Here is a 23,129-nt window from a genome sequence, read left to right as displayed (position 1 = left end):
GAGGAACTGCCAGACGCTGTTTTCCAAAGCAGCTGCATCATTTTACAATTCCACCAGCAGTGTATAAAGGTTTCAGTTTCTCCACATCCTTGTCACATTAGCTGTTCTCTTACTTTTTGACTCTAGCCGTCCTAGTGGGTGTGAAGCAGTATCTCATCGTAGTTTTGATTTGCATTTTCTGATGGCTAAGGATGTCCTGCATCTCCTGAAGTCATCAGCAGACAATTGTATATTTTCTTTGGAGAAATCTCTGTTCAGATGTTTTTCTTATTTTTAAATTGGGTCCTGTTTTTATTGTTATGAGTTATTTATATATTTTAGATTATATAGTGCCTTATCAGATGTATGATGAGCAAGATGTTTCTCCAATTCTGTGAGTTGCATTTTCACTTTCCTTGATAGTGTCCTCTGAAGCACAAAATTTTGGTAACATTCAATTTATGCATAATTGAGTCAGAATTGATAATGGAGTTAAAAATTGTTTAGATCCCAAATCACCTCGTCATCAGTATCTTGGTTATATAAATTAAAAGCCAAATGTGAAAGAGTTAGGGAAAGATTCAAATTAGTTCTAGATCAGAAAGGGTTCATCAGGAACATGTCATTCCCCTGCGGAAATCCTCCAGTGGCTTCCTACGTCCTCGTCTGTGGTTAAAGTTCAGGCTTCTTCGTGGGGTTGTGGATCAAGGTGTCTCCGATTTCAGCCTGCCTCGTCTCTCATTACTCTCCTACCTGTGTTTTCATCGTTGCTGCCACTTCCCCAAACATCCCGGCCTTCGGATCTTCTCGTGATGAGCTCATTACTGCGCACCCCCCATTCCTTCCATCTGCTGAGTCCCGGTTGTCCTTTGGGAGCCTCCTTCCTCATCCCTGCAGGCAGACGTCGTCCTTGTCTTCGTGCCTCCTCCATCCATCACTACTGTCTGCTGCTACAAGGAGCTGGGCTTGAACTCGAGCTTCCTGTCTGGGAGGCGCCTTCCATAGAAGGCAGGATGTGAGAGAGAAGTTCGCTTGCAAGGCGGACCGGGTTCCCTTGCTCACCGCTTGGTCTCGAGCGCCTGTTGGGTTGTTTGCTGAATGAAGGGTGATTGAAGTTAATCGGAAAGATCTTGAGGTCAGTGCACGTCTCGGATTATTATACACGTCTTTGTGGCCTGGGCTGAAGTAACGCCGAGTGATTCCCCTCTGCCTTTCTGGCACCCAAGTCCAGCCGTTGCCAAAAAATTGCTCAGACGTAAAACCAAGCGTTTGAAGCATTTGTCCAAGGGCGGAACATCCTCGCGGTTCTCTCCCCTTGATGACCAGCGGTGACCGGTGCACAGCCTTCTCAGTAGGACAGATGGCCAGGGAACATTTTTAGTTTGGTAGGATTTACCACGCCAAATGGAGGCCAGCCCTGCTGGTGTGGAGTCGGTCAGTACTGGAACCACCTCTGTGTATACCTGATAACGGGTGTAAACTGGGTTTTCAGGGCACACGCTTTCTTGCTTTTCATTCTTTTTTCCCCTGCTCTCTTCTCTCAGAGCATCTGACTCAGGTAGTAGTCTTTAGTTATATTTTGTGTTCTTATGTTCATTTTTAATACTTTCATTGAAAATACTCCACTTAGCATCTTAAGAATTAGGAGAAACCAGGGGCGCCTGGGTGGCTCAGTCGGTTAAGCATCCGACTTTGGCTCAGGTCACGATCTCAGGGTTTGTGAGTTCGAGCCCCGCGTCAGGCTCTCTGCTGTCAGCACAGAGCCTGCTTTGCATCCTCTGTCTCCCTCTCTCTCTCTCTCTCTGCCCACCACCCCCTCAAAAATAAATAAACATTAAAAAAAAATTAGGAGAAACCAGTCGGCTTTTGGGGAACGTTTCTTTTGTGTGCGTGTTCTATTGAAGTGGTTGGCTTATGGTAAGGGAGTAAAGAAAAGAAAAATTTCTTCGTCTCACTGGGCTCTCATCTCTCCCTTATATAGTTGAGCTGCCACAGAGTTTTGTATACAAAGAAACTGAGGAATTGAAAGGTGCAGGCCTTTAGAGCTGGACCGAGCTGGGTTTCACCCTTGGCTCCACTTTTGAATAGCTGTGACTGCCAATCCCTTCACCTCCCTGGGCCTGTTTCTCTTCTGTGGTGTGGAGATGCTGATGGTGCCTTGTTGGGTCATCGAGTAGACAGTGAATAAGTTTGTGTTCCCTCCGTCTTCACTCTTCACTCTTCGTGTCTGTTAATGAATGGAACTGGGGAGAATCAAGTAGAGTAAGTTTAATACATTTCATTTCTGATACTAAGCTATTAATGTATGAATTCCTACTCCCACCTCAGCATTTTAGACTTCAAATCAAAGTTGAATTCCTGAAGAGGGAAAAAAAGTCTAATTTTAGGGTAGGAAGGTAATATTAAAGATAAGGCAGGTTTGGTTTGGTTTTGTTTTTGCCTTCTGTCTGAATTGGAAGTGTCTATTAGACAAGCTTCTCTTACTCAGGCCTCCCTTGTATTCAATCTCTGTCTATTTTGAGGAAGGTGGTTTACTTCCTGGAAAACACTGATCTTTTTAGGGTTTGGAAGGAGACCGTGCTGCGGTGCTTGAGATAGATGGTCCTCTGGTTATGATGTGAATGGCAGCATTGTGATAAACTGTAACATTCTGTGTGGGAAAAGAGCCTCAGTAGTTTCATGGGATGCTAAATGGGGCCTGTCATTTGAATCTCACATTAATAACGAAAAGAGTTCCTCCTGTTTGCCACAGTAAAGAGAAATTAAATCAGATCAATACAAAGGTCAGGGTGAGAGAAACTGAGATACAGAGGGAGGTAGGAAGGCTTATATTTGGTATGGCTAAAGATAATACTTTCACAATATATGTCCTCCCCCTTTAGGGTCATGAAATCGTCTTACATTTACTTTTTAAAAATGATAAAAACGGATCATACATAGACCAGTATCTTACCACCTTTTTAAGAATATATCATTTTGGGGGCATTTGGGAGATTATTTCTCAAGTCCAGAGGCCCTTATTCTGGACTGCACACGAGGATCAGCTGTAGACCTTTATGAATACAGCTGCCTGGGCTTGTCCTCCCTGGTGACTCTGAATCACAGCCAGAGTGGAAAGTACCTTACTGGTCTATTCCACATCTTACAGATGAGGGGATTGTGGTCAGGAGCGTGAGCGATATGCCCATAATCAGGCAGTTAACGGTCCCTTCCCACCTCCCCCAGCTGTCTTCCACCTCTTTCCATGTGTAGTGTGAATTCATTTTTAGAGTTGGTGGTGTTGATTTATAGTGTTGTGTGAAAAAAAAAATTTTTTTTTTAGACGCTGTGAACCTGGTGTGCCTTCTCTTTTTAGTCCTTGACTGAATGCACCAGTTCCCTCTTGACTTTCCACTACGGTCTCTTGCCAGATCTACTCACAGAGGTTTTACTTCTCCAGTTTATCACCGCTGTCAGTGTTTGTACCAATGTTTGTGTGTTTTCTCATGTCTTTAGATTGCACATGAAGCTTGGTCCAGATTTTTCAGGTTTTTTAAGATGCGTTTTTGGGGAACTTAAAAATACACTGAATCTCTTGGATAAGCCTTTGTTAGATTTGATTTTCCTAGTTTTAGTGTAAAAAAATCCCTTTTTACTTCTTCAATCTTCTAATCTGACCATTAGTAAGCAGTAGTTGTAAGTATCGCAAAAGTTTCAAAGGCCAATTAACATTGCAGAGATGCCTTTGCTTTGTGTCTTGCCAGAATAATCGGCACTACTAGGCCACGTGTAGATGAAGATGCTAATTTTGAGAGGGGCAACACGCACCCGGTACTGGAACTACACAGATTGTAACAGGCAGCGTGAAAACTCTTCGGGATTAGCGGTTGACCACAGCTTCACAGTGCGGTCATTCTGTCTCCACAGAACCGAGACATTCTGTGAATCTGGGCACCTGGCAGTTTGGTGCAAGAGCCTTTTTTGCCCCATTGTGGAATCAGATGTGTGTCCCCATATTCTGACAACTGCTGAGGTCTTTATCCTGAATGAACAAAGCTGTCATTTTTCAGTTTCATGAAAGGCCATAAACACACGTGGGAAAATAGCGTAGGGGGAGTGAAGCCTTTGAGAGGGTATTTTCCACTCTGGATGTTTTAGGGGTTCTTGAAAATAATTCACGAGCACCCCCTCCTTAGCACAAATGTTTAATCACTATTGTTTGCTTACTGCACATGAAAGATACTTAAATTCCTTTTCATTATGGTCAGGCATTCTTTTCTGGTTAAAGATTCTAATTCCTTCCATTCTTAGGAACTTAAAGAATTGAGGCTGACTTATTAATATAAAAACTCAAATGCTGCCTGAGTGGTCACTGAGACACACATGTAAACTTGAGTTATCATCTCCCTTAAGCAGAAGGGTTTATTGGGAAACTCATCACTTTACAAGCTAGATGGCGAATTAATTTTGCGGTCAGTGGTGTCTTTAGCTTAACGTTGTCATCCTAGTTTTTCTTGGCAAGCCAGAGTGCAGCCTCAGCCAACAAGTGCTGGCCATAGCTCTTTGGGGTGGTATTTAATAATTTGCTTGTTGTCTGTTTTAGAAATAGAGTAACCTGAGACTTCCTTATTTGAGCCACTGCTTACAGTGCTACTATAGGAAAAGGTAAGTTGGAAGGTTTTTTGTTTTTGTTTTTTTTAATACCTTGAGACTTTCAGTTTGTTCTTATGCAGTGCAGAGATATCTTGCATGCACTGGGCTGAATTACATTGTCAAGTGGAACAAATAATGCGTATTACCTGCAAAGGATAGTTGTGAACCATGCGGTTTTCTAAAACCGTGGAGAGCCCAGCTGCAGTTTCTGTTTTGTAGGTGCTGTATACATTCAGTCCTCAACCCAGAACTGGGTTGTGTTCCAAAGTTGAACTCAGTTATTTGGAACTCAGATGGCATGGCATTTTTGGTATGGAGTCAGTATTATAAGTGGTGGTAAGTTTCCAGCCTAGACTGAAGAATTCTGTTTAATTCATAGCACAGGGTTTTCAACTCTTTCTGTTTTTTGTTTTTTAAGTTTAATTATTAGAGAGAGAGAGAGACAGAAAGAGAGGGAGAGAGAGAGAATCCCAGGCAGGCTCCACACTGTCAACGCAGAGCCCGATGTGGGGCTCAGACTCACGAACCATGAGATCATGACCTGAGCCAAAATCAAGAGTCAGATGCTTTAACTGACTGAGCCACCCAGACGCCCCAGGGTTTTAAACTCTTAATGGTGATAGTGGAATCCTAGATCGTGGGAGCTGGGAGTCATGTGAAAAAGAAGGAAGGAGCCATGTTCTTCCCCCACCAGCCTGTGTTGACATCTAGTGGCCTCTTGCCCCAGCAGTCCTCTGTGTGCTTCATCCATCTTTCTTAATTTAAAACTTCTTCTCCCCTGTTTAAGCTGATCTCCTTTAAGTAGTAGTAAAGCAAATGATTCAAATGCATTTTCACTAATGTGTTCCCGGGTGGCCACGGTTACAACTAGACTACCACTGTTGATCAGTGCCAGGGTGACGAAGGGCTTTCATTATATTATTATTCTCACATCCCTCAACCCTTTCCGAGGTACAGTATTAATATTTTTAAAAAGGAGATTCCTTGTGATAAATCATCTCTCTGAAATTGTGGCATTCAGTCAGCGTAACAAGGTTTGGAGGGGAAAGTTGAACTGATGCATGTGGGATCAGGCATGGCCCGTGTAGAGGCTGGCCCTGGTACCTGCAATCAGGAAGAAGCCCTGCCCGCTTTTGAAAGGTTCTTCCTGTTACCTCTAAAACAGTTAATCTGGTAAGTTTTGTGTTTTTTTGGCTTTTCGTGCCCCCCCCCCCCCCTTCCCAAAATACTCGTGATCCCTTTTTTTTTGTTTTTTCCATTTGGAACCACTCTTGAAAGGGTCTTAGGTTTTAGTACTGACTTGGTTGCTTTGACCTTTAAAAAGGGGATCAGGGCAGGGTAATGGCTATAAATTGGGTTGGCTTATACTGGCTAGAGCTAGGCATTGATCTCTCTATATTTCCATTTCCTTGTAAACTTTTTAAAAGTAGTCTCTATGCTTAATGTGCAGCTCGAACTCACAAGCCCGAGATCAGGAGTTGCATGCTTTACTGACAGAGCCAGCCAGGCACCCCTTGAGTGTATAATTCTTAATACTGAATTCTGTGTGGGGACTGAGCTCCCCGAGAGTTGAGAGGGCAAGATATTGGAGGGTCAGTATCTATGGGACACAGGGTTGAGGTCCTGCCCGAGGGTGTGCAAAATAGCACTTGGCTGATTTGGAACAGGTGTAAGAGAGGAGGAATAGTGTAAGGTAGATAGAGAAGATGGCCTGGATTGTGGGAAGTCATAATAGAGTATACTTTTATACAGCACATTTAGGTAAAATGTAAATGGAGTTTAGATGGAGAGTTACAAAGGTAGATGAAAATATAATTTGTGGGTGTCACTAATGTTAATGATTTCTATACTACTGTGAATTATATTTTGGGTTAAATGGATATAAATTTAAAAATAAATATCTGGAGGCACCTGGATGGCTCAGTTGGTTAGGCGTCCGACTTCAGCTCAGGTCATGAGCTCACAGTCCGTGAGTTCGAGCCCCATGTCAGGCTCTGTGCTGACAGCTCAGAGCCTGGAGCCTGCTTCGGATTCTGTGTCTCCCTGTCTCTCTGCCCCTCCCCTGCTTGTGCTCTGTCTCTCTGTGTCTCAAAAAATAAGTAAAAACATAAAAAAATAAATAAGTAAAAATAAATATCCGTATGGAATTATTAATTTTCAGTTTGTGAAAGTGAACACTGATACCACCATATTCCATGTTCCTTGAAGGCAGAGAACGTCTTACATTTTCTGTGCCTCCATTTCTCAGGATGTTGCCTGAGACACAGTAGGTGCTCAATAAATGTTAGTTGAATAATTGAGTTTCAGTTTTATGTGCTACACTTGTGATAGAGATTTTCAGTCTTCCTTCCCATTTTACTAGAAGATGAAAGTAATGAAGGAGACGTTTTCTTTTGCTTTATTTAATGTTTATTTTTGAGAGGGAGAGTGAGCACAAGTGGAGGAGGGACAAGGAGAGAGGGGGAAAGAGGATCTGAAGTGAGCTCTGCGCTGACAGCAGCGTGCCTGACGTGGAGCCCCAACTCACAAACCCAAGATCATGACCTGAGCCAAAGTCAGACATTCAACCCACCAAGCCACCCAGGCGTCCTGATGGGGATGTTTTCTATGGTGTAGAAGGATTGCTGATTGTAAACATTTGTTTATTAAATTATCTTATGATAATCTAACCCTATAATTTTTATTATAAATACTGTAAGCAGTACGTGGTGTATATGTACACATTTAATTATTGAAACATGTTTTATTTGTAAAGCACATTTTGGAGTTATTTATTTAAAGCATGAATTCTGATAAAAAGAAGAGTTACATTACCTATGGGTACACCATTGCAAATTTACCCTAGTTCTTGAATAAGTTGAAAATATTGGTAGCATGGGGTTTTTAGGTCTTTGTTTTGTAGTTTGGTTAGCAACTTTGACTTTAGAAACAATTGAAGTAACACCAGAGTGGAAGTATGCTTTCATTTTGTGAGTTTTTGTCAAAATACATATGAGAAGAACCATTATTTGTATCAAGATGAAGATTTAAAGTTAAGGTAGCCATGGAAAAAAACCGAGTTTGTCTTTCCTGTCGTTCTTTTCTTAAGTTTCTTAACCTTCAACACGTTGACTGACTGTCGAGTGCCCACAGTGGCCCCTGAGGGGCCTCCAGGCCAGCCCCAGAGAAATCACCTGATGCATCTAAGCTCATTTCAGTGGCTCCTGGAGCTCCAAGGTTTTAATACGTTTGGAATCATTTGACTTGAGAAATTGACAAGAAATGGCCAAATTAAAATAGGGCAAATTGTATACCACTCCAACTGTTGAATCATTTGGGGGTTCATTGGTGCAGTATTACAATTTCAAAAACTATAGGTTTTGGTTTATATCATATTAGTGATGAGCGATCACAAAAAACATTGTAATTGTGATAAGAGATCATAAGAATTGTTTCGTAGGGACCCCTGGCTGGCTCAGTCAGTAGAGCATGGGACTCTTGTTCTCGTGGTCATGAGTTCAAGCCCCACAGTGGTCATAGAGCCTTAAAAGAAAAAAAAAGATTCGTTTTGTGATTGTTTTTGTGTGTGGTATATGTGTGTATTTCTGGCAGTTTTTAGAGGTTACTAAATTATAAATGTAGTTTTTCTGCTTGTCTGTTTGCTATAAATGCAGTCTTTTAAGAGAGTATTAGGGATGGGAAGCCCCTTGATCTTTCTGCTAGTTTCCTAATCACAGTGCTTTAAAGAGGATTCTTCGTACTTTCTTTTAAGGCATATAAAATTTGTCTTTTAGTTATAGTCTAATTTAACATAAAAAATGGACTGTGATTTTCTTTTCAAGTCTTCATACAGTTTGGAAGGAAGGTAGATCTTGGCGGGGAGGGGTTGTGTTAGTTTTGTTAACCAAGGCTACTAAAAGCTATGGAATATTCACTCCCAAAATACTTAGCTGAACTATTTCTTCCCCAAAGAGGGCCTTATTTGTTTTTCTCACTTCCCTGGAGGTTTTTTCATTTTGTTGGTGAAATGGGATGTATGATGTTTTTTCCTGAAGAATTGAGACCTTCGGAAGGTAGTGGGTGGTGGCAAAGTAGTTATTTGTAGTAACTATATTTTCCCCAGTGGATTTTCAGTCTTTAGTTTCTTGTATTGTGTTGTAGATACTGATACTCTGTGGGAGTCTTTGCCCCTGCTCCTTTTGAAGAGAGGTGTGCTGATAAGGAAGTAATTTGTAATTTTTTAAAGTTTATTTATTTTGACAGAGGGGGCAGGGGAAGGGGAGAGAGAGAAGGAGACAAGAGAATCCCAAGCAGGCTCCTCACTGTCAGCACCGAGACTGATGTGGGGCTCGAACCCACAAACCACAAGATCATGACCGGAGCCGAAATCAAAAGTCAGACGCTTAACCAACTGAGCCACCCAGGTACCCCAGTAGTTTGTATTTTTTTTACCAAAAAGGATCAGACAAAATGTTTTGCCCTGAGGTGTAGTAAGATTTTAAGAGGTATACTTTCCTATTTCTATAGGATGTCTGAACATTCTGGAGACAGGGAGATTTAGGTTTAAAGAGTGTTAGTTGTTAGTTTAATTTTGAAATTGTGTGCTCAGTAGGTTTACCTTCGAGCTCTGGGCACGTCTGTGGATGGAGTACCTTAATTTTAAACCCATGAATCCAGTCATCAGTCTGAAAAGGTACAATAAGTGATTGAAATTTTTTCTCTATTTTTTTTTTCTCTTTTCAAATACACTACTTGTAAAGAGAAGGCTCTTTGGAGTTACTGGTAAGAGGTGGTTCTTTGCCCTGGTTGTTGACTCCTTCTGTCCTTCTGTGTGCACTGCATCCCAGTATTTGCCACAGCAGCACATTAATGTCAGTGGGAATATTTGATTACGATGTGTCCTCCTCCAGCAGATTGTGAGCTGCATGAGAGCTCGGGCCAGGCCTCCTTCCTCGCTCACCACCGCGTCTGCCATGTCTGTCAGGATGCCAAGCACATGACCAAAGCTCAATAAATATTTGTGGAATAAATGAACGATGAATGACTAGAACTAAAGACCTGCTCAGCATTCACAGTTGAGGGTACGCGTTGTACGTATACCCCTGTGAGTTGTAAAAACTAATTGAGTTCTCAGTGGATTGTGTGCCTTTTATTGGGGGCGTGTGGACTGGATCCCAGTGAAACAAGTGTTTCGCATTGACTTGTAGGCTTCAGGTTAAAATAGGACCATAGAATAATAACTTACTTTACTTGTCCATTTTATAGATGAAGAAACCAGCAACCGTAGGACCAGAAATGACTTAGTGGTTAAGTGACTGTGTCAGGATAAACGCGCATCTTGCATCTAAGCCACAGTTTTCCTACTCTACCTCACTGTTCCCTTGAAACATTCGTCAGGTGTGTATGTTTAGTCACAGCCCAGGGTATAGGGCATTCAAAAGGGAAGACTGAAATTCTTCAGGGGGAGGTGATGACTTTGTTTTTGACATTGTTAGTTTCTCCTGTGACTCTAGCCTTTTGAGGGTCTTCATAAAAATGCCTTTAGGGGCGCCTGGGTGGCGCAGTCGGTTAAGCGTCCGACTTCAGCCAGGTCACGATCTCGTGGTCCGTGAGTTCGAGCCCCGCGACGATCTCGCGGTCCGTGAGTTCGAGCCCCGCGTCAGGCTCTGGGCTGATGGCTCGGAGCCTGGAGCCTGTTTCCGATTCTGTGTCTCCCTCTCTCTCTGACCCTCCCCCGTTCATGCTCTGTCTCTCTCTGTCCCAAAAATAAATAAAAAACGTTGAAAAAAAAAAATTAAAAAAAAAAAATGCCTTTAAAAAACCCTCAAAAGATCTGGGAGTCCGGTAATTTCATTTCCTGGTACAAGCATATTGGCAAAGAATTATTAACATTTCATTCCAAGAGTAACACCATCTGACGAAGTGGTGGAAACAGACTTAGTGAGTTTGAACAGTCATCCACAGTGTGCTTTTTAGCGGTTGTTAATAAGAGAAGTAGGTCATTGGTATAGAAAGTATTTGGAAACACATTCATCATTAATTTTTAAGTGGGATTGCTGGGTCAGTCACGTCTGTAAAAGTTCTGTAGTTGATACGAGGACTCTTGGGATTAATTTGGCTCTTTGATGAGAAGAGGCAGAGTTCAGCTTCTGAGACTAGTCTCTTGGGGTGCAGCCCCCGAGTCGGATCCACAGTGTTCTCTGGGCAGGTAGAGCCTCTGTGATGGAGATTTCTTACACAATTCTTTTTCAAAGCTCCGGGGATGGGTAGAGGTGGTTGTGTTTCTGAAGATTTGGCGATAAGCAGCAAATTGGAAGAATGTGAGGGATAGGAAACATGTCATGCTTGCATATTATTGTAGGAAAAATCTGCTCTTATTCTGATAGTGCAATAAAAAAATATATTTCTGTCATTAAAGAGTGAGAGATGACCTCTAAAACCTCACAATCTCATGTTTTAGTAACTGTAAAATTTCTGTCACGTATGTCATTATTGTTATATTTTAAGCGAGTTATAGGCCCTGTTAGGGCATCTTTTAGTTGATAAAGGGTCTCTTTAATACAAATGTGAGAGAATTTGAAGATTTTCTTATTTTTTGCATTTAGGATCTTTATATGTTGCTATTTTGCTGTTCATATGCTGATTTCTCTCTTTTTTTATTTTTATTTTTTAATGTTTATTTACTTTTGAGAGAGACACAGAGTGTGAGTAGGGGAGGAGCAGAGAAAGAGGGAGACACAGAATCCGAAGCAGGCTCCAGGCTCCGAGCTGTCAGCACAGAACCCCACGCGGGGCTTGAACTCATGAGCTGTGAGATCATGGCCTGAGCCGAAGTCGGACGCCCAACCGACTGAGCCACCCAGGAGCCCCCATATGCTGATTTCATTGCTTTTATTAAATTTTGGCTTTAGGAGGTGTAGTTGACATAAAATCATAAGATATTTGAAATGTGTATTGTGGTGATTTGATTTATGTTCTGTAGCTCATTTCATATCTTGTCCGACTTCATTTTTAGCAGTCATTTTCATAGTTTCCCATTCTAGTCCATCCAAATCATCAGTGAGCCTTTAAGTCACCATCCGTTGTCCTCAGCTTTTCTCTGTAACAAGTTCTTAAATTGGTACAAAATTGCAAAATGTAAAAGTAAGAATTGTTTTCTTAGAAAGCTTTAAAAAATATAAACCGATTCATTATTCCTCACCTTTCAGAAATTGTCCTTGATATATAGATTTCTGGCTTTTTATGCATGTCCTTTCGTGCTGTTCTCTTGGACAATTGAGTACATAGTCCTCTGGCATTAAGCCTAAGGGTTTTCAGTCAGAAGTAAAGATTTGCCTCCTTTGGCATACTTAATGCTCTCTTTGGTTTCTCTGTATTTGGATGTTTACAGCCAGTTTCTATATTTTATAAAATGTGAGCAAAATGTAATTTCATATTTAAAAATTGCACAAACAGGCCTAGTGGAACCCTGAACTGCGAGGCAACACCCCAGTGAGAGCGCTGAGTGGCATTACAGGCTGACGTGGGAAAGCCAAATTGTATGTATGAGGGGGAGTTTATCATTGAAAAAGTATGAAAGTTCAGGGGACGGAAAGTTGAACTGCCCTGTACTTTGTGGTGCAAGGTCATTGTATCTCTCCAGAAGTCTTTTATCTTTGGACAAGTCACATAATGTTTCCGCACGGAAAATGAAGGGCCTGGAAGCGATGAGCTTTGGAACCTTTTCCACTCCGGGCTTCTGTGAGGACTGAGCCTGGATGCTTCTTGGTGGATCTTACTTGTGGGGTGTTTTTTATTTGTTTGTTTGTTTGTTTTGGTTGTTGTTGTTGTTCCTGGAAACATTTAAAAACTAAAATGATAATGGGTTATTGAATCAAAACAAAGTGCCTTTATAATTGATGCCTGATTACTTGGCATTTTGCCTATGACCTGGATGGATAACGATGATGGGATAGAACTATTTGGGAGGCTGTAATGAGGATGAATTTTCCTGCTTTGTTCTTGCTGTTCTCCATGTCATGACAGATTGAACCAACATCAAGGCTGTTCCATGCTTGCAGTCAGTTGTCATAAATGGTCGGCAGTTTTTCTAGAAAAAAACCATTCTTTTCCAGCACCTCATTGTCATTAGTGGAGTCCAGATCTCTTTTAGCCATAGCTGCTGTGTGTGAGGTCTGTTGTGCTTTGTAAGAAATGTTGCATGTGGTCTTAGAATTTCTTCCTTGTTAAAACAGCTTCTATTAAAGGACGCAAATTACATATATTTTTTTCTTGGAGCGTGTCACATATGAATCTGTTAATTAAGGGACTGGATGCAATGAAAATTATTTGTTGGATGAATTCGAATGTCACTGGTAGATTTTGTTTAAGAAAATTCAAAAGAGCTGAGCCATCTCCTATCCAGAATTGATGAATGTTGAATTTTTATATTTAATCAGAGCACCTCCCATATTTGCTTTGGGTGTCTGCTCTCTTTAAATGTGTATTTTACGTAGGCTTACATATTCCATTTCCAGCTCCTTAAAAGCAATTTTAACTGTTGGTATTGCCATTTAAATAGCTGGTTTTCAGACATTTGTTTCCTCATCCGCTGTCTCACTTGGCATTTTCTATTAAATAATGCATCCTATTTCTCCCACATTAAAAAGTGCCTGCCATAAAAGCAACAACTTAGAGGGAACATGTTCTTTCCCTGTTGGGACATTCTGGAGTCTTCCTGTGGTTGCTGCTGGCTAGGGAACATTTTGTGAGCCCTTGAGTAATTGATGCTCTGGGACAGTCTCAGCAAATGTGCTGGGCAGGATTTTGCTACTAGTAGGGGTTTTCCTGTATGTGTTCCTAGCAGGATGTGTTTCCTTTTATATGAACCGTAGAAATACATCTGCTGGAATCTTTAAACAGATAACTTCTCAATAAACAGGAAAATGTCAAAATTGTGGTCATTTTTTTATGAGATTGATGGAAGTAGACAGAGAATAGAGAAAATGTAGTAACATTTACTCAGGTGTTTTGAGTGTATTTTATTTGGTACCATTACAGTATAAACACCCTGTCTTGTCTACATTTTTTCCTCCTCACATCCAACACATTTCTTGTATGACCTATGAAATAAATTTTCTATGTATAACCTGGCAGCACCATAAGACTTCTTACACTCTCCCCGAGGTTGGGGATTATCAACTGACCATAAGATGGAAGTTTTATTCTGAGAGTGATTTTTAGCAAACTTTCCTCTGACAACTTATCTGGGGTGCCTGGCTGGCTCATTTGGTAGAGCATGTGACTCTTGATCTTGGAATTGTGAGTTCACACCCCACATTGGGTATAGAGATTACGTAAAAATAAAATCTTTAAAAAATAAAATAAGTCCTTAACCCATAGAGATAGACCTTATTTTTAACAGCTTGTTCTTGGTTAAGATGATCACCCAACATGTGAAGAAAATTTTAATTGTTTTTTTGTTTCCGTAGATGAACTGTTAGGTATTGTGAGTGTCAGTAGTCAGCTTTTAGATTTTTATTTGAAGCAAAAACAGAAGTATATTATCTACTGTTTAGAAATCTTTGTGGAAATATAAATTTGTGCAGCCATTATGGAAAGAAAATGGAATGTAAATCTGTGCATCCATTACGGAGGTTCCTCAAAAAATTAAAAGTAGAATTACCTTATGGCCTGGCAATTCCACTCCTGGGTATTTATCTATCCAAAGGAAATGAAATCTTTATCTTGAAAAGGTATATATGCACTCCCACGTTCATTGTAGCATTATTTACAATAGCCAAGATTTGGAAACAATCTAAGTGTGCAATCAATAGATGAATCGATAAAGAAAATGTGGTACGTGTGTATGTATTGCATATGTATAGATATAAATGTATATGTATGTATATAGAATATATATGTTAGAATATTATTCAGCCATAAAAAAGAAGGAAATTATACCATCTGTGGCAACATGGATGGATCTAGAGGGCATTATGCTAAGTGAAATAAGTCAGGCAAAGACAAGTACTGCATGATATCACTTAACGTTTTTTAAAAAAGCCAAAGCAGAACTCATAGAAACAGAACAGTGATTGCCAGAAGTGGGGGAAGTGAGGTGGATGAAATGTGTGAAGGCGATCAAAAGGTACAGACTTTGAATGTTCAGATACATAAGTCTTGGAGCTGTAATTTACAGCATGGCGACCACAGAAAAGGTAAAGAACTTTAAAAAAATAAATTTATTATGATAGTCTCTGGACAGTCAAGACCTAACTCTTAATCCTTTTTTCTGGCGTTCAGTATTACCTGGGGATTTGGACAGAGGAGATGACTGCCCATGTTTCTAAAGTAGAGTTTCAGCTAAACCCCAGAGAGGACATTTCATAGTTGAGCCTATGCTCTCAACCTGTTCTCACATTATCTTTCAAGGACCTCAGTTTTTTTTATAATGAAAACCATTTTAGGATAGTCCCAGTCTTATTAGAAATATGGGTAGAATGATAAACTTTCATATTATAAAGCCTTAGATAAGGTTTGTAATTTTACACTTGGTGGAAATTAAAAACCACGTTGCTTTTTCTCACATCTAAAGTCAATTTATTTTGAAATTTGTGAACAATTCTTTGATTTGCTTAATGAATGACTTATTGCTACATCTTCTCCACTGCTGTGACAGTCCTACAATTGTAAAGAAAGAGCCCTACGCATTTTTAAGAATTTGTACTCGAGAGACCTAATGAACAGGTGACTTCTCCAGAGGTCAACTCCGACAAGACATTTAAAATTATACCTAGTATTTCTTTGGACTTTGTGTCTGTTGTATTAGTTCAGGATTTTTCATTTACTCTTTTTACTATAATTGAGCATTAGATTTCTTTATAAAGTATCTTAGTATTGGGGGACACTTCAGTTCTATAATTTGGGACAAGATTATTTAATAAAAGAACTAAGATTGGATGATACATTTCAATTTGGAAATTTATGGCTGAGCACGTAAAAAAAAAAAAAAAACAAGAACAGTCAAACACTAATGCCATTTCATAATGCAAGCAGCTTCTCTCGAGAGGAGGGTTTTTCTGTTTGAGATAGATCATATTTTTTCCTTTAAGGGGAAAATTGAAGTGTAGTAAATACCATGCTGAGGTAGGAGAACATAAATTTTGTGAAGGGTCCTTGATAACTGATGCTAGTTCTCTTATGTGAAAATTATACTCTTGGCCCATAATCAGTAGGGAATTGATTTGGATCTTTTCTCTTCAGGTAGAGAAACCTATTAGGGAGCTCTTAAATAATAATTGCTGACATTCATTGGATAGTGCTTACTATGCTTCAGATTCTGTACTAGGTACTTTGCAGACATTTTAAAAAACCGGTTTGTTGAAATATACTGTTGACCCTTGAACAACATGGAGGTTAGGGAAACTGACCCCCTGTGCAGTCAAAACTCACAGTAACTTTCGGGGCATCCAGGTGGCTCAGTCTGTTAAGCATCCGACTCTTGATTTCAGCTCAGGTCATGATCTCACAGTTCGTGAGATCGAGCCCCGCATTGGGCTCTGTGAGCCTGCTTGGGATTCTCTCTTTCCCTTTCCCTCTACCCCTCCCCCACTCATATCTTCTCTCCCCCCCCCCCCCCCCCGCCAATAAATAAACTTAAAAATCTGTACATGACTTTTGACTCCCCCAAAACTTTACTACTAACAGCCTACTGTTGACTGAGAGCTGTACCGATAACATATACAGTGGATTAGCACATATTTTGTATTACATGTATTATATACTGTATTCTTATAATAGAGTAAGCTAGAGAAAAGAAAGTGTTAAGAAAAATTTAAGGAAGAGAAAATACATTTACGGTCCTGTACAGTGTTTATTGAAAAACATCTGCAAGTGGACCTGTGCAGTTTGAACCCATGTTGTTCAGGGGTCACCTGTAATTCACATACCGTACAGTTCACCCATTTAGAGCATACAGCTCAGTGGTTTTTAATAAACATATTTACAAATATGTGCAACTATCACCACAGTCAATTTCAGAACATTTTCATCGCCTCAGAATGAAACCCTATACTTGTTAACTGTAACCTTTTATTCTCCTGTTGTCAGCCCCCCCCCCCCCCCATTCCCCGGCAACCACTGATTTACTTTCTGTAGCTGTAAATTTGCCTATTCTGGACTTTCATGTGAATGGAATCATAATATGTAGACTTTTATGATTGGCCTTTTTTACTCAGCATAATATTTTCAAGGTTCATCCAAGTTGTAGCATGTATTACTACTTCATTCCTTTTTATTGCCAAATAATATTTCATTGTATGAGTATATCACATTTTGTTTTCCCATTCGTCTGATGGATATGCAACCAGTGGGTGGTTTCCACCCTTTGGCTGTTGTGAAATAAGCTGCTAAGAACATTCATGTACAAATATTTGTTTGAATACTTCTTTTTAATTCTTTGGGGTGTATTTCTAGGAGTGGATTTCTGGGTCATATGGTCACTGTTTAATCATTTCAAGAACTGCCAGACTGCTTTCCAGAACAACAGCACCATCTTATATTCCTGCTAGCAGTGTATGCGTGTTCTGACTTCTCTGCATCCTTGTCAACATCAACACTTCATCCTTGTCAAGTTATTCTCTGACGTTTTGATTCTAGCCATCTTAGTGGGCATGAAGTGGTATTTCTTTGTGGTTTTGATTTACGCTTCCCCAGTGACTAATGATGTCCAGCATCTTTTCATGTGCTTATTGGACATTTGTGTACCTTCTTTGGAAAAATATCTATTCAAGTTATTTGCCCCCTTTTAAATTGGATTATGTGTCTTACTGAACTGTAGGAATTCTTTATATATTCTAGATACAGAGGCCTTATCAGATACATGATTTGCAAAAATCTCCCATTCTGATGGGTTGTCTCTTTCCTTTCTTGATGGTATCTTTTGAAGCCAAAGGTTTTTAATTTTCATAAGATCCAGTTTATCTACTTTTTATTTTGTTGCTTGTACTTTTGGTGGTGTCATGTCTAAGAATCCCTTGTCAGATCCAAGGTCATGAAGATTTACTTCTATGTTTCTTTCTAAGAGTTTCATAGTTTTAATTCTCTTATGGGTTATATCTTTACCCATTTTGAGTTAGTTATTTTATATAGTGTGGGTTAGGGTCAGGCTTCTTTTGTATGTGGCTATCCAGTGGTCCCAGCACCTTTTGTTAAAAAGGCAATTTTTCCCCCATTGAATGGTTTTGGTACTCTCGTTGAAAATCATTTGACCAAAGATGTATGAATTTATTTCTAGACTTTGAATTTTGTTCCATTGATCTGTATGTTCATCCTTGTCTTGATTTTCATTGCTTTGTAGTAAGTTTTGCAATAAAAAAATACCGATCTTCCTAATTTCGTTCTTTTTCTTCAAGGTGGTTTTGTTTTTGGGGGGTTTCCTTTGCAGTTCCATATAAATTTTGGAATCTGTTTATTAATTTCTATGAAGTCAGCTAAGATTCTGAAAGGGATTGCTGTAAACTTGTAGATCAGTTTGGGGAGTATTGCTGTCTTTTTTTTTTTTTTTTTTTAAGGACGCTCCATACCCACTGTGGGGCTTGAAATAACAACCCTGAGATCCAGTGTCACATGCTCTACCAGTTGAGCCAGCCAGGTGCCCCGGAATATTGCTATCTTAATGTTAAGCCTTCTGATCCATCAACACTGGATATCTTTCCATTTAATTGTGGTCTTCTTTAATTTCTTTCAGCAGTGTCTTCTTGTAGTTTTCAGTGTACATGTCTTTCTTTCACCTTCTTGGTTGGGTTTATTCCCAAGTTTTGTATTCTTTCTGATACTACTGTGAATGGAATTGTGTTCTTAATTTCATTTTCAGATGGTTTATCAAGAGTTATATAGGGGCGCCTGGGTGGCTCAGTCGGTTAAGCGGCCAACTTCGGCTCAAGTCATGATCTCGCCGTCCGTGAGTTCGAGCCCCGCGTCGGGCTCTGTGCTGACAGCTCAGAGCCTGGAGCCTGTTTCAGATTCTGTGTCTCCCTCTCTCTGATCCTCCCCCGTTCATGCTCTGTCTCTCTCTGTCTCAAAAATAAATAAACGTTAAAAAAAAAATTAAAAAAAAAAGAGTTGTATAGAAATACAATTGATTTTTGTGTATTGATCTCTTATCCTGCAACCTTGCTGAACTTATTAATTCTCATAGTTTTTTAGTGGATTTCTTAGGGTTGTAAGGTCATGTCATCTATGTTCAGAGATAGTTTGACTTCTTCCTTTTCAGTTTGAATGCCTTTTCTTTCTTTTTCTTGTCTAATTGCCCTGGCTAGAACCTGTAGCACATTGCTGAATAAAAATGGCAAGAGCAGACATCCTTATCTGCTTCTCGATCTTGGAGATCAAGAGAGAAAGCCTCTTTCATCATTGAGTATTGTGCTAGCTGTGGGGTTTCTGTTTTGTTTTAATCGGTTTGAGGAAGTTTCCTTGTATTCCTAGTTTCTTGAGTGTTTTTATCATGAAAGTGTTGGGTTTTGTCAAGTACTTGATCTGCGTGAGACGATTGTACAAGTTTTGTTTTTATTCGATTGATATATGTTACCCTAGTTGATTTTCAGATGTTGACCTGACTTTGCACTCCTGGGACAAGTCCCACTTGGTCATGGTGTATAATCCTTTTTATAGGTTGCTAGATTTGGTCTGCTAGTATTTTGGTGAGGATTTTTGTGTCTCTATTCATAAGACATATTGGTGTAGTTTTCTTGTGATGTCTTTGATTTTGGTATTAGAGTAATACCGGCCTCTTAAAATTAGTTTGGAAGTGTTTCCTCCTCTTCTGTTATTTGGAAGAATTTGTGAAGAATTGGTGTTAATTCTTTAGATGTTTGATAGGCTTTGGCGGTGAAACCATCTATCTGGACCTGGGTTTGTCAGATGTTGTTTTTAACTCTTACAAGTACCAATTCCTTCGTTGTATAGAAGAGGAAGCTGAAGCTCAGAAAGGCAAATTAAGTAATTTGCTAGTAAGTGGGAAAACTGGGATCTTAATCCAAATTACTTTATGTCAAGTTCTAGGATGATAACAATAGCTGACATTTATTGCGTAATTAGTTAGGTGTCTCTAACCTAACCGTACGAGGTGCTTTAACGTGTTAATCTTCTGCTACAATCCCAACACCAAGTGCCCATTTAGTAGTAACTTCAGTTTTATGTATCTCATACCCATTTTCACGTAGAGAATCTGACACCTAAGGAGATTCAGTGACTTGCCCTACTGAACCTGGGCCAGAAAGTAAATGGTACAGCTGTGCTTCTCACTCACAGGGCTGTCTGACTCTGGGGCCTGCCGTCGTAATTGCTTTCCTCTGTTGTGTGCAGCAAAAGCAGCTGTGCCACATGTGGACAGCTGAGCCCAGATCAGGTCCGACCTCGGATGTGAATGGGTGCGCACCACCCTCCAAGTTCCACTTGAACACGCGGGGCTCAGTCAGCACTGCGCCGTGAAGCACGGTCTTCTCTCACTGCTCTGCTATGTAGCCAGCGCTCCGCTCCGTTCTGACTTCACGCGGTTAGGCTGAAAATAAATTGTCACTACGTGTAGTACAGAAATGACTTTTAAGGGTATTTTAGTATGTCAGTCACCCAGCAGAGTCGCATAATATTTTTCAACGAGGACATCCAGAGCACTTTACGTGCTTATATAATATTCATATTGTTAGTGAGATTAGATGGTATGTAGCCTATTTGAGTAAAGACGAAAAGCGGGTCTCTCTTTTTTAAGTGAAAGGCCTTGAGGAAGGCCTCAAATGTCCATTCACATTTCAAAGGAGGCACAGAAAGCTGACCTGATGCCTTGTGTGGGTGGCGGGGCTGGTTGGGTGGTGGAACTCACGGAGGGAGGTTAGATTTGGTCTCCTGCCGAGCAGAGTGGGTGGCGTCTGGGCCTGGGAGTCCCCGGAACAAGGGCTGGAGGCTCCACTCCGCAGAACCAGGTTGTCGGTTGTGCCGCTCACACCTGTGCTCACACCGGTGCTGGGCGGCGTCATGTCCAGGTCCCGCAGCCTGGCTTCTGCCGAGGCTGGTGTGGCACCTGTGCTCACACCGGTGCTGGGCGTCGTCGTGTCCAGGGCCCGCGGCCTGGCTTCTGCCGAGGCTGGTGTGGGGCCGTCCCCTGGAAGTGCAGCGCTGGAGGAGGGTGTCTAGCTGCTCTTAATTTTAGACTTTCAGGCAACTTTTTCTGCAGCCAGCCGTATCCCACATCCCTATCTTTAGAGGCGTACAAGTTTTCTCCTGAGTGCTCTGCGTTTTCACAGTGGGCCTTGGCGGGCATCGTTTTGGTGAGATTCTCCCCCTGAGGCACTCAGCTGAGTAGAGAACATTCATACTTAAGTCCGTTACACATGCATGATAGCTTTCTGTCTTCCTAGATTTCATTGTCACATTTTTTTTTTTAAGATTTTTTTTTTTTTTTAGGGGCTCTTGGGTGGCTCAGTGGGTTAAGTGTCTGACTGCTGATTTCAGCTCAGGTCATGGTCTCATGGTTCATGGGACTGAGTCCTGTGTCAGGCTCTGTGCTGACATCGTAGAGCCTGCTTGGGATTCTCTCTCTCCCTCTGTCTCTCTCTGCTCCTCCCCCCATACACATGCTTTCTCTCTCAAAATAAATAAATGAACTTTAAAAAAATAATTTTTAACGTTTATTTATTTTTTCTGGCAGAAAGAGAGCACGAACGGGGGAGGGGCAGAGAGAGAAGGAGACAGAACATGAAGCAGGCTCCAGGCTCCGAGCTGTCAGCACAGAGCCCGACGTGGGGCTCGAACTCATAGATCACAAGATCATGACCTGAGCCGAAGTCGGCCGCTTAACCGACTGAGCCACCCAGGCGCCCTAAGATTTATTTTTTTTAAGTAATCTCTATACCCACCATGGGGCTCGAATTTTCACAACCCTGAGATCAAGAGTCGCATGCTCCACCGACTGAGCCAGCCAGGTGCCTCCACGTTTGCTTTTTCGTAGGCTTTCCAGTGTCCTTTTTCTTGCCTTTGGTGTTTACACCTACTTTTATTCCTTTACAGCATTTTATTAGGATTTCAGGAAGGAGTGGAGATAAATGCGATTTGTATTTCTTTTGTAAATTACCTCTTAATGTCCTTTGTAAATTTTCTGTTGGGGTTTTCATGTTCTGAATTTGTAAAAACTTTATATGTATATGAACGAAACCTCTTTGACATATGGTAACGGTACAGTCCTTTCTTTTCTGTAAACTTACTTTCGAAACACTTGCTGGAAGATCGTGGGGAAGATTCCAGCTTTTGCTAACTTATACAGATGGTTGTATAGGGAAGTGGATCCTGAGACCAGCTGACTGTACCTTGACTTTTGTATGGATGTGATTTTCTTGTGGTTTTCACCACCTCATAGAAGCTGTCTTATCTAGTCACGCTTGAGAACTACTCATACTGTTTCACAAATGACAGACTCTGGCCAAGTGGAAGCGAATAAGTTGCCATCTCCTCTACCAAATACTCTAAATATATGGTCCTGGTCGTCAGCTGGAAAGGTCTGGGAACAGCTGGGCTGAGGAACACGGGTGCTCAGCTGCCTGCCAAGCGTTTGTTGCCTCAGCCCAGCCACATGCCCTAGGCTTGGAAAGAGTCCACTTTTGCACATGCCTTGGAAGGGTAGAAGGAGTCTCTGGCAAATATAAATGATCTCCCTCTGCGTTTAGCAGTGGGCCCAGAGCCATGAGGAAGGGAGTCGTCAGAGGGAAGGAATTAGCAACAGCCCACCATGTGTCCCATTTGGCACGAGTGGACAGGTGTTAACCTTCCTCTGTGCATAGCAGTCAGGAGTACTGGTTTTCAGCTGACTTGTCAGGTTTGACCATGTTCCATTTCCTCTTATGTTTTCTCCAGGCTCCTTCTATCCTAGCCAATAGGAACAGAATGTCTTGCATTAGCAAGACAGGAAAATTATATTGGGTGCAGTCTAGGAAACTTTGATCAGGTGAGGCCTGGTGATAAAGCAGCTTTCAGTGCACATGTCTCTGGGACACCTGATGGAATTTGGAGTCCATCAGTCACTTTGGAAGTGACCCTTGAGGAAGCCCAGAAACACCAGCTCAGTGTCACTTCCCCTTTCCCAGGTCCCCTGGTTACTTGGGAAATGGCTGTGGTGAAATGGCTATGGTGAAATGACGTGAAAACCCAACCTGGTTTCGTTTCCCCTCCCTGAATTATTCTTTTCCTCTGATTCCTACTGCCATGATCATCCCAGATCTTTCTCAGGCCTGGTTCACTGCCACGGTTCAGCCAGCACCTTGCTTGTAGCTTCTTCTCGTCTACTATGCTACTGCCATCCTAAATGCACTTTCATTACACTACTTTATATTTAAACCTTTGCTTCTCTTTTCTAAGACCTGGCTTTTGACCCGTCTGCTGTGTTAGTCACAGTCCTGTTGGCACTTGGCACCAGGAGTTCTGTTGTAAGTTGCTCTGATTATTATTCCTACGTTGGAAGGCTCTTGAAGACCAGGACGGTTGCTTACATCTCTTGAATTTGCCACCACACA

At 41.1% G+C, this 23,129-nt stretch overlaps 1 protein-coding gene across 3 annotated transcripts in view; it reads left to right on the top strand.

The window, feature by feature from the left end:
• Positions 1-23,129, top strand: part of CORO1C (coronin 1C) — an 89,530-nt gene that overhangs the window by 17,229 nt on the left and 49,172 nt on the right. Inside the window, exon 1 of one of the 3 annotated variants that reach the window (XM_042909556.1) lies at positions 22,651-23,042. The exons of the other annotated variants lie outside the window; for them this stretch is intronic. The gene's annotated coding sequence lies outside the window, so the exon portion shown is untranslated. Of the gene's footprint in view, positions 1-22,650; positions 23,043-23,129 lie in introns of those variants that run through there. 3 annotated transcript variants of the gene reach the window in all.

The sequence above is a fragment of the Panthera leo genome, chromosome D3 (genome assembly GCF_018350215.1).
Source record: "Panthera leo isolate Ple1 chromosome D3, P.leo_Ple1_pat1.1, whole genome shotgun sequence".
In the NCBI taxonomy this organism is placed as follows: Eukaryota; Metazoa; Chordata; class Mammalia; order Carnivora; family Felidae; genus Panthera; species Panthera leo.
The sequence above is the reverse complement of the archived record's forward strand: the minus strand, read 5'-3'. Positions and strand labels throughout refer to the sequence as shown.